We start from the raw sequence: 13,454 nt of genomic DNA on the forward strand, positions 1-13,454 counted from the left end.
TTTGATCATCCCTATATTTTCTAACTCTGTTTAGCACATTAAGTATGTTTGTTGTACATAACAGATCTGTTTTTTTTTTAAACCAAATTTGACATCTTGTCTTTCCGTAAGAGACTTGAATTAACTTGTGTTTAGGGTATAAAGTAGTATACTTGATGTTACTCCTTTAATGTTTCTTGGTAATGTTATTTATTTTAATTTGTTTTTTTCTTTATACTTTACCATTTATTTATTTATTTATTTATTTATTTTTAATTTTTAATATTTACTGTTTATTTTTGAGAGACACAGACAGAGCACAAGTGAGGGAGGGGCAGAAAGAGAAGGAGACATAGAATTGAAGCAGGCTCCAGGCTCTGAGCTGTCAGCACAGAGCCCGATGCAGGGCTCGAACCCACGAGCTGTGAGATCATGATGTGAGCCAAAGGAAGACACTTAAGTGACTGAACCACCCAGGCACCCCAAATACTTTTCCTTTTAGAAGTGAGTTTTTTTTTAATTTTTGCAATACTTCACAAATATGAACCAGCCATGTGAAGGGGTCATGCTAATCTTTGCATTATTCCAATTTTGATATAGAAACTACAAGAGGTTGCATGGGTCAAGTGTGTTTTAGTTCCCTTTTGAGAAACTAAATTCTTGATCTCTCTTTCCAGAGCTTCTAGAATGATCTCTCTTTCCTGATCTTTTCCTTAAGCCAGATCCTGAGAGGCAGCTGTCGTTCCTATTTTTTCTCATAGCCACTTCCAGTCTTTCAGTAAGTCCTGTTCTTTGTGTCTAAAATACCTGGCCACTTCTCCACGTTATCATAGTTACCCCTCCAGTCCAAGCAACTGTCACTTTTCCTTTATTTAAAAAAAAAAAATTAACGTTTATTTAGTTTTGAGAGAGACAGAGTGTGAGCAGGGGAGGGGCAGAGAGAGAGGGAGACAGAATCCGAAGCAGGCTTCAGGCTCTGAGCTGTCAGCACAGAGCCCGATGTGGGGCTTGAACTCAAGGACCACAAGATCATGACCTGAGCCAAAGTTGGGTGCTTAACTGACTGAGCCACCCAGGCACCCCATCACTTTTCCTTTAGATAACTGCAGTAATTTCAATGGATTTCCCTATTCCCAATAAAGAAGAATATGTAACATTTGCACAATTCTTGTGAGAAATTCATCTTTGTATTTATCTTGTTTCTCACCAAAACATTTTCTATATAACCTTTAAAAAAAAAAACATAAAACCTGATCATTTTGTCTATCTTGCCCAAAGTCCTTCAATAACTTCCCATTCCCTACAGGATAAAATGTCAGATCCTTAGAATGACTTGATATGAATTTATATGATCTGACCCCCAGGTTTATTCTTTAACCTTATGTCATATATACATACTTTTTTTGCTCAAAATGTTTCAGACACACTGGCGTTCCCTCTGCTTCTTAAGGGTACCAAATCCCATTCATACTTCCCTATTCAGGAACCTCTGGTGCCCTGTTCCGTCTGCTAAGAATAATCTATTCCCCTATGTTTGTATCACTTTTTACTTCTTGTTGGTCAGATGTCTTCTTCAACATTCCCATCTCAAAAGAACGTTATTTAACTTGTTATTCAGTCAACAGCAAGGGCTGTACTTAATTACAGTTTATAATTAACTCTGTCTTTGGGGCATATGGATAGCTTAGTCAGTTAAGCGTCTGACTCTTGATTTTGGCTCAGGTCATGATCTCACGGTTCGTGAGTTTGGGCCCTGTGTTGGGCTCTGTGCTGACAGTGCAGAGCCTGCTTGGGATTCTGTCTCTTCCTCTCTTTCTGCCCCTCCCCCACTTGTTCTCTCTTTCCCACAATAAATAAAAATTAAAAAACAATAACAACAAAACCCAATTATATCTGTCTTTGTGTGCTTACTTGTGTATTGTCTTCTGTCTGTTGTCTTTCTCATGAGTCTATATATATGTCATGGTAATAGAGACCATTCTGTCTGGTTCATTGATATACTCAGTCCCCAGTACCCCAGTACTCAACACAGTTTCAGACACATCAGATAGTGCCCAGTAAATATTTATTGAATGATTAAACACATGATTTAATACATCAATAGTGTCAGTAAAATCCCAATTATGCCATAAGTGTATATTTAGACTCCCAAATTAACAAGAGCTGTGCAATACAAGAATTCTGATTCATTAATGATTAGCTCAAGCAAATGCAGTTAGGAAAGCCTTTTTTAGAACAGCAAACTTATATTTCCTAGGCATTCATGTTTATAGGACCCAAACTCTGAAAGTTTTGGTAGGTTCTGAATTTGGAAGCCTCTCTTTTCTGTTCCTACTTATGAATACTTATTATGTACAATAACAGTGACTTAAACTACTGAAAGTATCTTGTAACATGTTTTAATCTGATCAATAATGATACATTTATGAATACTGGTGGTTCTTATGTAGGTTTGTTTTTTTTTGTTTTTTTTTTGTTTTTTTTTGAGAGAGAGAGAGAGAGATCACACACAAGCAGGGGAGGGGCAGAGGGAAAAAGAGAGAATCTTAAGTAGGCTCCAAGCTGTCAGTGTAGAGCCCAATGTGGGACTCCATCTCATAACTATGAGATCATGACCTGAGCCAAAATCGAGAGTTAGATGTTTAACTGATTGAGCCACCCAGGAGTCCCTGGTTCCTATCTGAATATGTATATATGTATATACATATATGTATATACACACACACACATATAAAATTATGCCAGTAGCCTAAACTTTACTTTTTTTTCTAGAAGAAAATGCACTATATGTTTAAAACTTTGTTTTATTTTTTGCTGCTTTTTAGAAAATATATTTATAAAACTGGTACATTCTGGAATGTCTTTCTTTAGAAACAGGACTAAAAGAAAAAAAAATCCAATTCCAAACAATGATTAATGGATGAGGGTAAGAACCATAGTCTTGCCAGAAAAAAAGAAAAAAGAAAAAGTCTGACAGCTAAAATTTAGGATTGTGTCTGAAATCCCATTCAGGAGGAAACAGTAAAATATAAAGTTTAAAAAGAAGACACCAAAGAATGAGGGCAAGGTCAAAGTAAAGCATTCTATGAGACTTTAAAAAGTAGAACTTTAAAAAGTACAATAGCCTATTATGTAGTTTAATCTAAAGAAAAATGAAATGTCTCTATAAGACATCAACTGGAACTTAACATTTTCCCATTGTATGCTTCTCACTGATGGCACTTTGCAGAGATACCCAGCTACTTTCATTAATGTTTTTTTTTTTTTTTTTTTTTTTTTTTTTTTACCATATTGGTTTCATCATTAGAGTACAATAACATTTTCTTCCTTAATTGAAAAAGCAAATTTGTGACTGCAACATTTACTATTGGGAAAGAGTATCTTAAAAGTTTTGGTTCTTTCATTTTTTTTACTCTTTTAGAAAAAAAGAATATTACCTAGATCCATTGCCTTTAGAAGCAGTTGACTTCACAGCTAATAGAGAACGGTGAGAAACACATAACAAGATAAGAGATGACAGAAAATTTTGGCTAGCTAACCCATGTCCATTGCTCTTCCATTGCCTGCCAACGAAACAGAAGATGGAGAAGTTAAATGCTTAATAGCCTAGTAACCCTTATAACTAGAGGGTGGCTACATGCCATAGCTTTCTTTAACTAATAAAACATAACCGGAAGTCTCCTGGGGGGATTTGGGGAAGAGTATATATATTTTCTTCTGACAAAAATATTAGTTACACCCTTGGCAGTATCCTGACTCCACCTTTTCTGCCAGAAATGTGAATGTGTAGCCCGGTACTAAGGAAGCCTTTCTGAAGTCCTGTGGAAAAGCAGAGTGCTGCCTTCATGTTGCTGAGCCACTGAATAAATGTCAGCAGCTGCCCAACTCCAGACCTCTTGTTAGGTGAAAATACATTTCATTTCTTAAACCTTTGTTTGCTTTCACATGGAACCAAAAGCATTCCTAGCTTTACATGAGAAGGGAACTGAAACAAGTCCTTTAATAGACAGTGGATTTCAACATTCAGATACATATTCAACTGTGTGATTATTGATCCCTTACCATTCAGCGTGTTCCTTAAGTTTTAGTGTAGTTTTAAATTTTAATATTTGCACATGTATAAATACTACAAACCTGTAAATGAGAAAACCTGAAAAAGTTCATTAGTTTTCTACACTTTTTTGATTTTGTATTTTGAATAAGTATATTTATATAATTTTACATTATAAATAATGTATATTTTGAATAGTATTTTTAAATTTTAATTAATTAAAATTCATAATTTTAATGAAAACCAATGAATAGTTTTATTAATAAAATAAATGAATGGTTTAATTAATTAATTTTCAGGCAGTTTTTGCCACCTTTATTCAGAAAGACTAAATCAATAAACTAAAATGAAGTCTGTTGATCAAAAGTCTGAGAAATAAATAAGTATACATGAAATTGAAATGTAATTAAACTTTCACATGAGGCTTGTTGTAAGTATCATTTATACTTCTGAAGTTACTTTTTAAATTTTTTCAAATGTTTATTTATTTTTGAGAGAGAGAGAGAACACAAGTGGGGCAGGGGCAGAGAGAAGGGGACAGAGGAAACAAGGCAGGCTCTGTGCTGACAGCAGCGGGCCCAAGGTGAGACTCAAACTCACAAACTGCGATGCGAGATCATGACCTGAGCTGAAGTCGGACGCTCAACCGACTGAGCCACCCAGGCACCCCTACACTTCTGAAGTTATTATAGTAAAGCTTAAACTGCACTATGACTTTTAAGAGGCCCTGTATAAGTATCAGTAAGCACTGGGATAAAAAGGAAATATGGCATGGTTCTTAAGTTCAAGAAGCTCACAATCTGAAAGCTTCTCCATCCTGGCTGCACACTAAATTATAGCAGAGATTAAAACAACACCAGTCACCACCACAGTTTCCAGCCTGCATCCCCAGGATTATGGTTTCATTGGTCTGGGGCGGATCCAGGCATCAGCATTGTGTACTCCCCTTTGATTGTAACGTCCAGTCAGAGTCGAGAACCCCTCATCTAGTGGGGAAGTGTTCATATTCATTTCCAAGTAAAGCTAGGCAAAAAAGCTTTTTCCAAGGAGTGTTAATTTATGAAGTAGAATAGGATAGAATGTGTTTGACAACCTAATCAACATAGGAGGTAGCAGGCATCCTTAATACTCAGGACTTCAAAATGGCAATTAAATATTATGAATGGAATGTCTATAATGCTCATGATTTTTTCTGGGTAAACAATGGGTAGCCTTTTAATTATATTTCATTTATTTGAGATTGTTTCCCATGTTGCATTGTATACTTGGAAAAGGAAAATGAGGGCATAAACGAAAAGATTTTCTGTATTTAGTCTTCCTTTTCAAGTTATTTAGAAATTAATAATAGATGTACAGTGGTGATGATAATAAACAGGTATGTGAATATTTTGGTTATTTTATGTGAAGAGAATTGTTCTTGTAACAGATATTGGTTGAGCACCTGCTTCATGCCAAGTATCTTTCTAGATACTGGGAGCACACAGAGCAACACAGATGATACCCTTTGGTTCAAGGTCTACCGTCTAATGGGGTAATTCTGTTTGGTCAGAATGTTTTGCTTAGAAATGCATACTTTCTCTATGAAGCATATTTTTATAAGAAGTTCTTTTGGAATTTTTTAATGAGTAACTTTTAAAATAGCTTTTTATTTTGAAACAACACAAATTTGTTTTTGAGGCAGAGTTGGCCATTCTTTCAGGCTGTTAAAAAATAAATAAATAAAATACAAAACAAAAAGAGAAAAGATTTAGATGAAAAAAATCTCATAATCCCAGATTTAACTGTGGATTATATTCCACACTTTTTTTTCTTTTCTTTTTCTTAAAAAATTTTTTTAATGTTTATTTATTTATGAAAGAGAGAGGCAGAGCATGAGTAGAAGAGTGGCAGAGAGAGAGGGACACACAGAATCTGAAGCAGGCTCCAAGCTCTGGGCTGTCAGCACAGCCCTATGTGGGGCATGAACTCAAAAACTGTGAGATCATGACCTGAGCCGAATTCAGATGCTTAACTGACTGAGCCATCCAGGCGCCCATCCACACATTTTTCCATACACATAACCACAGATTTTAGAAAATGAAATCCTGTTTTTTATGAAGTAGATTAAGACATTTATAATTTAAAATGCATAGTAATCAAATTAATGTATTGTGGTGCAAACAAAACATACCAAGCTATTGTAAAAAGAAAAACTTCTAAAGCAATATCCTTGTCAGAAGAAACAGAAATTGACCCAGTTAGATTCAAAACTGAGAATTTATTTTAAGAATTCATGTAGCAATAAGAGAACTGGAAATCTTTTCAAAACATAGAGCAACCAGACCTCTTAAAGATGGGACGAGTGTTTAGGAATTGGAAGATTTTTCAGGCTCCAGATTAATTTTATTGATCAGCTCACTGTGATACTCCCTCGGCTTCAAGTTCTCTTCTTTAGGATCTCCCCTTACTGCTCCACCAGTGCAACTCAGCCTCATTTGCTCAGTTTCCCCACTGTGTATCTTCTTATGTCACTTGTCACTCTCACCTCCACTATGCTGAAAACACTATGCTGTGTTTTCAGCCAGTGGAAACTAGTTCTGCAGATGGTACTTTGCACACTTGGCCAATGAGCTTTGTTTACCCTGCTGCCCTTGCTATCAGAGATGAGTGGATTCTGCAATATGTAGTTTCTAACTCTTGGTCTTTATTTCTGTCATGTATTTTGACCTTTAATGCCTGGCAAGATGTATGAAAATGATAATGCTGGATCTTTTACAAAAACGAAAGCAAAAAAATTAAGGAAGTATGTTGGCTGATAAAATGAGAGTTTGGAGACTGAGATGCCTTCAAGGAAATTCCTTGAGGGAGGAATCTGAAGGGACAGATAATTTGGCATGGGAGGGGTGCGTTGTGGAAGCCCTTCATTTCAGCAAAGACATCTTGTTGCAGCAGCTAAAAGAGATGGCTGGAGGCAAGTTATGATGTCAGATGACTGTCAGTGTTTGATATAAGTGACAGTCCTCAGATAGATTGTGTCAGTAGCCTTCACACCACAGAATACATCTGTCTGGAAGATACCTGAAGAATTTCCAGGGGCACAGATAGTTTTAAGGGAATTCAGCTTCGAGGGATATACTTCCTTGAAACAGATCTGCCTGAATAATGTGAAGATGTTAGGTCAGTTCTCCTTTTACAATTGTCCTTCCCCTGCCTTTACTCCCACCCACACGGAAGCTTTTTCCAGAATGTAAAAGCCTCCATATCCCAATTAATTAGAAAACTTAAAAGAATGGTATCTTTAAGTCTTTTAAAATCAAGCCACCATAATATGAAGCTTATCTTTCTTTTTTTTTATTCAGCCATTTTTGTAAGCAGAATTCCAGATGGTCCCCAAGATTCCCACCCCCTGATGTACAACATTCTGTACAATCCTCCCTCCTGGGCAGGGAGTAGAACTGGTGGGTGTTTTGGGATAGCCACTCCCAAGATTACATCCCAGTGCATAAGACTATCTTAACAGACCAGAGGGAGAGATTCTTCTGGGCAGGCTTGCAAAAGCAACATGAAACAAGGAACTAAGAGTGGCCCCTGGCCGACAGCCAGCAGCCTAGTTTTAAGGCTGCCAGACACTGAATCCTGCCAAAAACCACCTTGAAAGAGAATCATGGAGTTCAGAGAACAATGTGGCCCAGCTGACATTGAATGAGATTACAGCAGCGTTGTGAGACCCTGAGCAGAGACCTCAGTTAGGCCAGGTTGGGCTCTTGACCCGAGGAAACATGAGAGAATAAATGCCTGTGGTTTTAAGCTGCTGTGTTTGTGGTGTTTTGCTATGCAGTGCAGAAAACCAAGGCAATCATTCAAAAAGTATTTACTGAGCACATACTGCCTTTCAGACACTGAGAGGTAGTCTTTAATGGCAGTTTCCATAATCTCTGCCTTCACAAGACTTACCTTTTGGTGGGTAGAATAATTGTAAACAGGTTTAAACGTAAAATTTCTAGCATGTTAGACCATGAGAGGTGTTAGAGAAGAAATGAAGTAGGGAAATGAATTGTGGGAGGGACAGGGCTGGAGAGTGGGAAGTATTGAAAGCTGAGTTTCACGTAGAAGGAGAAGGGTCTCGTAAGAGGGAAGGTAACTGGCAATGTTGAAGGAGAGCTTTTCCAGGCAGAGAGAAGACCAGTGCTCTCAGAGACGAGGGGTGGTGGGAGGTGGAACACATGATGTATGGTCGAGGGAGGAATGGCAAAGACCTAGGATTTGAGGTCAGAGAGGAAAAAGGAGACCCGATCATGCAGAACTTTAAAGGTCGTGGTGAGCTTTCTGGCTTTTATTCTGAGTGACATGGAGAGCCAACAGAGATTTTAAGCAAGGGAGTGATATGATTTGACTTTGCTTTTAACAGACCCGCTACAGCTGGTGTAATACAGTGTGGTATAGCGTGGTGTAGATGAGAATAACGTGGGGTAAATCAACAGGAAGCAAGGTTGGAAGCAGAGACCCCACCAGTTAAGATCCTGTTACAATAATCCAGGCAAGAAGGGATAGTGGCTGGGTCAGGGCAGTAGCAGTGGAAAGAAGTTATTAAATTAGAATTCTTTGTTTTCAACAAAATTGAGAGCAGACATTGTTGATAGAGAACTTTTCAGTTCTTTTTCCATTCCTTCTACTGATTTATGTGAAGAAGCTTTGTCAGTACTTCCATCTCTAAAAAATGAACTTGTAGAATAGAAGTGATGCTGAAACTTTATTCTAGTAATAATAGGATACATGGTATGTATCCATGGATACATGAACTAATCAAAACGTCTCCAGCTAGCTCATTAAGATGTATGTTTTTGTATTTAATTTTTTAGCAGAACTTTAATATGTTTTTCTCATTTATATATTAATAATAATAGTAATAAAATATAGTCCAAAGGAGGGTCTCTGACATGTAAAACCTCATAGTCATGGTAATAAAAACTAATTTCAATTTATATACATTTATAAAAATATTATTTGTAGTTCTATTATTTGATTTCCATCTAATTGGCAGTGCAAAACAAAAATGGTCCAGATAAACATATCTAGATACATAATGTACAAATACAAAAGTAATATAAATTGCTTATTGTTGATAAATAACCCTCAGTTACTGTGTGCAACGCTTGTGAATACCACTTTAATCAGAAATTAAAGAGAGGCGAGAAAATGGGCATTTGACCCTATGGGAAATATTACTTTGTTATTGCAAGAATACGTTGCATTCATGCCATCTGGCATGGGGATTTGATGAGTTAATTAATGTGGCCTTCTCTTACTTAAGCACTTTGTCTACGCAAATCCGCCCTGCTCTCCAAAACAGTGTCTGACTCAGACATCAGTGACAGGACACTCTACAAACCTTCGTGACATTGAGAGGTAGTCTCTGTTTGTGTGGAGTAGCTAGGCCACGAGATGTGCAAAAGCGTTTCTCTGTGGCTTGAACAGTGTTAACACTGAGAACAGATGTTTAGAGTTACGTGTCATTCTGTGTGAGTGTTCACTGCCAGATCCTGAGCAACAGAGGATGCTGGGGTTTTTTTAAATGAATTTATATGCTGTATTTTCATATGGGGGGTCCTTCTCGCTCAGGTCTAAGGATCCTGCTTCATTTAGAGGACACACCATTTTTATTTTAAAATCCCAATATTTACAAATGCAAAGAAAACTTTTGCAGCTGTTTACCTTTATGATAAAAACTGTACATTACAACTTAAAATGGAATATAGAGCACAAAGTTTGGCAAAATTATTTTAGGCCTACTAGTATAAAAAAAAAGTTTTGAAAACATTGCCTAAGAAGCTGTATATGGTGCTAATTCAATAGCTTTCCCATTTTTTAAAATTAAATATACCTGTGTCTCTAATTTAAATGCATGAAATGAAATTTATTTGGTCCATTTAGTTTCCTTTATACCTATTTGGGCAGAGGTTTTTTTTTTTTTTTTTTTTTTTTTTTTTGCCAGGACGGCTTGTGACCTATGGTTTCACCTATTATTTGACTACCCCTGGTCTATTCATCTCTGTCTGGGATCTGAGTCACATGTCTGGGACCTCTCCAGCACAACAATAATGATTATAGATGGAGTGTTCCATGAGTGTATTTATTAATACAAGCTATAAATTTCAAGAAGGCATTATACCACTGTCATCTTTAATTGGGCAGGGACAAATCCTAGGAGACACATATAAGAAAAGGAACAATTGCCATCATAGGAAAGGACGAGAAAAAGATTAAGGCTTGGTAGATACTACTATTTGATGCAGTGGTATCCAGTGCAGAGGAATAAAGTAGATGTATGAACCCCAAATGGTTAACATTTTCTTCTTTCTTTTTTTTTTAATGTTTATTATTTTTGAGAGAAAGAGAGAGAGAAAGCAGGGAGGTGTAGAGAGAGAGAGAGACCGAGAATCCTAAGCAGGCCCTGCACTGTCAGCACAGAGCCTGATGGGGGGCTCGAACTCACAAACTGTGAGATCACGACCTGAGCTGAAATCAAGAGCCAGATGCTTAACTGACTGAGCCACCCAGGCACCCCTGAAATGGTCAATTTTTAAACATTCTCCTATAACAAGAATATTTCAATTTTTCAGCAGAACTCTTTCTGATGGGTGCAAAACAGTGAGTAGCTAAATGTAGGTCTCTGGAGTCAAAATGCTGGGGTTCTCAGCTTATCTTCACCACTAACTACCTATGTGCCATAGGGCAGATTACTTAGTGTGTGTCTCAAATTCCATATCCATATACCAGACATAATAACAGTAACTTCTTGAGAGGATTGTGTGCATTAAATGAGACAATCATTGTTAGTCACTTTGAATAGTATCTGACACATACTAAACACTTAAGAAATGCTCACCAGTATTATGAATAAAAAGCTTATTAAGCCATTTCATGTCAATATATATTTTGAATGTAACATATGAGATAGGGTAATTCTCAATTAATCTGCATTAAGAGGGAAGGAGAGCTGTTGATAATACACACAACCAGAAATTGAATAAAAGATACATCTGCTTATTTTTCCAACATTTCTGGAAATTATCATCGATTTTTAAAAAATAGTTTTCTCTTTTGCATTGTTTCACTTTTTTTTTACGATCATCTCTTTTATTACAAACACAGAAAGCAATACACATAAAAAGCAATTCAGTCCTAAAACTGAAATGCTTCTCTCATTTGCCAATACTGCTACTAATTCTTTCATACTCCAATGAATCCTCTGAAATTACATACATTTAGAGATGAATGGTGGGCTCATTCCTGTTCCATGGTCATTTGATATGCATATGGATGCCCCTTTGAAGAGTAAAAGAGCTGTAAAATACAACCAAGTGATTCTAGAATTTAAATTCAAAGTGAAAAGACTTGCATGTTGTAGTAAAGTAATACTAAAAACAACATGAGTTCATTTATTAGCAATAATTTCCAAGTGTGCCTTGGTAAAATTATTACTCAATAGTCTTGTTTTATGATCCAAAGAGGGGAATTAAGGATATTTCAGTCCTGCTAAGTTGTTGTTTTAATTTTAAAAAAAGCAAAAATTTCTCATATTTCCAAACCACAGAAAATATTGCACATGTGTGTGCATGCATACACACTTTTAAAAGCCATGCCACAAGTTACTTTCAACTGTAAAGCCCCAGGAACAACCACTAGACCTTTGAAAAAAAAATCCATATGGATAAGAAGAAAAATTAGATTTGGAAATCCCAGTTGGAATTTTAGCCACTGTAGAGCCACTATACTCCTTTGTTAGGCACTGGGTTTATAAATATAGATTTTGAAAACAGCCTTTCTATGGAAATTTTTTAATCAAATTATTTTATTTCATATAGATATCACATTTCTAGTTTTCAGCTAGAAGTCCTTTTTAAGGTAGATGAATAGTTGTTCTTATTTAGTAAATACCCAGAAAGACACAGGAGAGAATTGAAATGTCCCAATGTGATGTAACACATTTTATTAAAATGTTATGTTAGAATTTAGAATAGTTAGACATGGCCCTTATCTTTGAATAAAAGGGGGCTTACTTCTTACTCTGAAGCTGGTGATACTGAGTTTCTTAAAATATACATGTTGCCAAAGCTCTAAGGCTGTGGTGCCACAACAGACTGGGAACAGCGGCCTACAATATATCAGAGTAGCAGAATTTTAACATAGTGGCGGAACCCAGGATGCCTGGGCTCAAATCCTGACTGCATCCCGTTCTAGATAAGCAAGGTATTGAAACTCTCTACTCCAAGATTCTTACCTATAATTTGAGATTAACATCATCACTACCAGGTAGTGTTGTGGTAAGGATTAAGAGTTAATACATATGCTTTGTAACTGAAGCTGGTACCTAGAAAGCATTTGATTAACATTATGTTACTACTGTTAAAATTGTATTGCTTTTGTTATTAGTCTTATTTCTATGGTTAAGATTGAATTTATGCATATGTAACATGGGGAGTTGGATCCATGATATGATTTCTTGGTTACTAAAATTACCTTTTTCCTCTCCAGCTATACTCCTTTATGAGATGTCTGAAATTATACATTAGCAACTTGCCCTTATTAGGACTATGGAGGTAGGGCAGAGCCACAGAGGGCCTTGCATGGCCAGCAATTATGCCGGTTTTATAGCAAAGTTGGATTGGACATTCTAGGCCATCCAGCCTGGTAGCCAATCATCCCAGTGGGTAGACAGAATATAGGGTAAAGGGATTTGGTCATTTGTAGGTCCTGGGCAGCAAGCAAATGATGTCAGGGAGGTCCGGCAGCAGATATAGCAACCTAATTATGGAGACTAGGGGTCAAGAGCAGCAGTCCCACTCTTAGAGAGTCTGGAAAAGTGAACTGTCCTGTTATGGATAATGGTATAAAGGGACAAGATCTCATTATTGGTGGACAGTGTACAAATCAGTATCCTAGTCACACAGAAGACAATACTCCATCCTAGAAAAATGAGAGAAAACTTCTCACGGCTATTTGCCCACAAGGCATTTTTACTTCGTGGTGAACTGTAGTTGTTTGGGGCACATTCTATCTGTACGTTATGATAATGGGACTCACTTTCACTTTAGGAGAATTAAATCTTTCCACTCAGCCCATGTGCTTTGGGTGAAGCTTTCCATAGTTTCCAGGGTTGGAGAAAGTGACCTAAACTAAATCAGTCAGCATCCCTCTAGCCACAGTGATTGATTTAAGACAGCCACAGCCACCAAATCAGCTTATGAGAGCCAAGAGGACTTACACCTAGAAATTTATGCTATCGTGGAGCTATCTGTTCTCTTTTGGCATTAAATGTGATACCGATATGACCCTGAATCTTCTTGGTATTTCCAAATAGATTCCAAAAGATGGAGTCTACTCAAAAAAGCAGAGCTAAGAAGTAGATTCTGGTTAGGTCTCTGAATCAAGTGTCTCTTGAACA

General features: G+C 36.8%; 1 pseudogene; it reads right to left on the reverse strand.

Annotated features, from left to right (window-relative positions):
• Nucleotides 1–496: 496 nt before the first annotated feature.
• LOC128777491 (U6 spliceosomal RNA) lies at nt 497–594 on the reverse strand (annotated as a pseudogene).
• Between the last annotated feature and the right edge of the window lie 12,860 nt (nt 595–13,454).

This window comes from Panthera pardus, unplaced genomic scaffold (genome assembly GCF_024362965.1).
Source record: "Panthera pardus isolate Hobbes unplaced genomic scaffold, ASM2436296v1 HiC_scaffold_16, whole genome shotgun sequence".
Lineage (NCBI taxonomy): Eukaryota > Metazoa > Chordata > Mammalia > Carnivora > Felidae > Panthera > Panthera pardus.